The 4,196-nt window shown below is 47.9% G+C and overlaps 1 pseudogene; it reads right to left on the bottom strand.

Annotated features, from left to right (window-relative positions):
* Window positions 1–2,845: 2,845 nt before the first annotated feature.
* On the bottom strand, window positions 2,846–3,690 carry LOC115176478 (IgGFc-binding protein-like; annotated as a pseudogene).
* Window positions 3,691–4,196: the final 506 nt, after the last annotated feature.

The following is a 4,196-nucleotide window of genomic DNA, read 5'->3' as shown; positions in this document are numbered from 1 at the left end:
AATCATATTTTTATCTCTCATCACACAACAGAATGACGCTGAAGCTGGTGACTTCCTTCACTTGAGCTGCTTTTAGTTTCTCCACTTTCTCCTTCTGGTTCCTAAGAGAGTGATAGCATATGACTTGCAAAGCAACGAGAAACACAACAGTATTAACAATGTGATAAGCTATGCATGAAAACCAAAGTCTCAGACCATGGCAATTCCCACTCTCTTCACCTGACTATGCCTCCAGGTTACTTTGATGAATTCCACAAAAATGAAAGCCCTAAAAAGCCTCATGCTTTCTCCCAGTCTTCCCCTTTACGGCCCCAGGTTCCGAGAGGTGTTCAAGCCATGTCATTTTCACTTTGTTCCCCATCTCCTTCATTGCCACTTGATAGGCACATCACCTGATAGGCAAGTGTGTATTCATAATCAACTCTACATCCTCGAGGTAACTCAGCACTGTATATGCTTTCACATCAACATCTTCATAATGTTTAGAGTACAATTACACCGACATTATCCTCTTTCATATGATGCAATAACCAATAAAGCAGGTAACCCAACTATGATGTTAACCTCTTCGGTAAGGGGCAGTATTTTCACGTCCGGATGAAAAGCGTGCCCAAAGTAAACTGCCTGTTACTCAGGCCCAGAAGCTAGGATATGCATATAATTAGTAGATTTGGATAGAAAACACTGACGTTTCTAAAACTGTTAGAATAACAGAACTGATTTGGCAGGCGAAACCCCGAGCACAATCCATCCAGGGAATTTGAGGTCATTGTGTTTTCTAATTCTTTTCTATAGGAAATCTGATATATTCGGGCCCAGATTGCAGATCCTTTGGCTTCCACTAGATGTCAACAGTCTTTATAAATTGGTCAATGTTTTTCTTTTGAGAAATGAAATAGTGCTATTCTTTGTACGTGTCACTCTGAAGCTCTCTAGTATTTCGGTGCGCGTGAACAGGAGCATGCTCCGTGTAATTTTTCTTCGGTATTGGAAACAGATTATCCCGTCTTAAATTTGATCGATTATTTACATTTTAGGATACCTGAGGTTGGATTAGGAATGTTTGGACCAAGTTTACAGGTAACTTATTAGATACTTCGTAGTCATGTTGGGTGAGTTGGAACCGGTGAATTTCTGAATCAAACACACCAAATAAATTGACATTTTGGGGATATAAAGAAGGAATTTATCAAACAAAACGACCATTTGTGTCTGCAAAAAGAAGATCTTCAAAGGTAAGGCAGCGTAGCCTAGTGGTTAGGGCGTTGGACTAGTAACCGAAAGGTTGCCAGATCGAATCCCCGAGCTGACAAGGTACGAATCTGTCGTTCTGCCCCTGAACAAGGGAGTTAACCCACTGTTCCTAGGCCTTCATTGAAAATAAGAATTTGTTCTTAACTGACTTGCCTAGTTAAGTAAAATAAAAGTATATTGTTATTTCTGACTTTTTCATTCCCTTGAGTCATGGTGAAGCCAGTCAGTCTGCCTTTATAGTCTTCACACACCTTGGCCAGCGTATAGACGCAGGTGCCCTGGAAGTCAAACCAATGGCCGTCGAATGACATGTAGTGGAGGTCACCTGACGCCGAACACGTGGCCTGCCCAATTGGGTGGCACCCCAACACCCCCTTTACCATCTTACAGACCTCCCCGCCTACACACTTGGCCTTGTGGCAAGAGATTACCCAGTTCTCCCCACAGGTACACTGTTCTAGACACTGACCCTGGGGGTAGAAGGTCTCCCTCTTCCTGTAGTAGTGCCCCCCGTAAGAGCAGCCGCACTGAGCCACGGGTACGCAGGCATCACCACTCAGCAGGTAGCCTTCGTCACACTGGCAGCCCTCAAAACCACACTGGCAACATGTGGAGAGGGAGGAGAGGCTTGCACAGGTGGCAGGGCAGCCTGGGGCACAGAGGCTATAGGCTGGACAGAGCTGTGGGACAAGGAAGAGGGTTGAGTTGTTGTTGAGGATTGGAAATTATGCAAACATTTCTAGAAGCCACAACCTGGATTATTAAAGCTCATCCACCCCACAAACCAGGATTGTGGGTTTGATTCCTGGGACCAGCCATATGAAAAATGTATGCATGCATGACCAAGTAACCTTTATTGAACCAGGAAGAGACCTTCGAAGTTAGAAAGTTCTTTAACGAGGGCGACATGTCACACAGCCACCAGCTGGTACACACAAGTACCCTGGTAGTCAAACCGGTGCCCGTCTAAGGTATGCACCTGCAGCGGTGCAAGTGGCGTGGCTGAGTGGTAGGCAGGAGCGTTCCCCCATACTGCACTTCTCATTGGCTGAACAGGAGGCCTAGAAGCAGTTCACCATGCCCAGAGAGGTGTTACACTCACAGGCGCCCACAGACATGGTCTGCCCAGAAGCGCTGACCAGCCTTGTAGTAGCGACCCTGGTAGGAGCAGCTGCAGGGTTTGGCAGGCACACAGACCAACGCTGAGGACGTAACCCTCGTCACATACATAGGATTCCGTGCAGACACTCGCACATAGCGGGCCCTCATTTGACAAGGGGCAGGTAAGCGGGCAAGGGTTGGCACACGCTTTGTAGTGACTGTGGGGCTGGCAGCTCATGGCTGAGGGAAAAGTCAGAAATGTCATAAACGTTTCAAGTTTATGCCAGGTATTTCAGCACAGTGATACTGAAGTGGATAATTCAGTATGCTCGGCTCCTAGTGCAAAGACAGATTATTCTGAGCCTTTTTATCCCTGTGTTACTTACGGCAGCCAAACTTGGTTCTCCAGTCCTTGACCACAACACCCTCCTGCCGACACAGATAGGCATAAGTGGCCAAGGCCTGGCACAGCATAGTCCTGTCCCCCTTGTTAACACATATGTCGTACACAGCTGTCCACGAAGGCCTGGGGATCCAGTTTGGCATGACAGGTCTGGAACACTGTCTTGGCCATGAGGGCCCCGCAGAAGGCCGCTGACTCATACTGCTTCTTCTGGGTCATGTCACACGGCAAACAGTCAAAGTACTTATCCTCAGGCAGGACCCTCACCCTCCAGACATTGGTCCACTGCACCACCGTCATCACTGCCTTAATGGCCTGGTCCAGCAGCTCATCTCTGGGGCTGTCATTGAAGTTGCCACACACATTGCCGTAGTAACTGCTGGGAAGTCGGATGACCAGTTTCGAGTTCCAGTCATAGGAGACCTGCAGGCCGAAGTTTGTCTGCAGAATGGCCAGGTTACCAAGCTGGGAGACAGTCACCTGACCTTGGCCCAGGTTGAGAGGCAGGTTCACTACCTCCCTGTCCACCTGAGACAGAGTTTGCATGAAAGTGAGTCACAAGGTCTCCCCCAACATAAGCTAAATTAATGAATCTTGGCGCGCATTATAAAAAACACATTGCAGTACAGCAAGTATGTGTTCACCATGACGCGGCCCACTTGATTCTTGAGTACGATGTTAAAACCGTACACCGCCACATCTACCTCCCTCGAATACAACACTGCCTTGTTGCCACGGTTATCGTTCATCTTGGTGACAGAGATGGGCACCAGTCCTACCAGATCCCCACAGGTCGTGGAGATAGTTTACTTGCATGTTCCCTGGAAGTTGTAGCCGTCGAAGGTGTGGTAGTGGAGGTCACCCCACGCCCAACAGGTCCCTATGTACTGGGGAAGGCACACTGCCTGCCCCATCTCCTTCACATGGCAGTTAGCAGCTTTACAAATCTACACAGGATAAGGGTGCAGTAACAATCCACTAAATGTAGCAATTGAATATGGAGTTTACTGCAGTGTTCTCTCTAGTATTCAGAATGTTTTCCCCTACTCAGAGATGTGTTTGTGCCTTACCAGTGTCGAAGCATGCCAAGAACTTCCTTCTTGACCAGACACTTGGTGTCCTTAGGGCAGGAGTGGTCACACACTAGGCCCTTGACTGGATCACAGGAACACTTCCTGCCACAGTCTCCCTCATACAACACCCAGGCTGGGCAGACGGGTGGAAATTAATTACATCAGGGGACACACAATGCATCATGCCACTTTCAAAAGGGGGGAACACATCCAAACCAGGTCTAACTCCTTCAGATAAATCATCCTAGACCACAAACCTCTACCTTATAGGACCGTCCATCTTCATAGCAGTCGCACTGGTGCTGCTTTACGAAGGTTTATCGGTTGAAGAAGAAGCCTGTGTCACACTCACAGCCTTCAGAGCA

The sequence above is a fragment of the Salmo trutta genome, chromosome 37 (assembly GCF_901001165.1).
Source record: "Salmo trutta chromosome 37, fSalTru1.1, whole genome shotgun sequence".
Lineage (NCBI taxonomy): Eukaryota > Metazoa > Chordata > Actinopteri > Salmoniformes > Salmonidae > Salmo > Salmo trutta.
The sequence above is the reverse complement of the archived record's forward strand: the minus strand, read 5'-3'. Positions and strand labels throughout refer to the sequence as shown.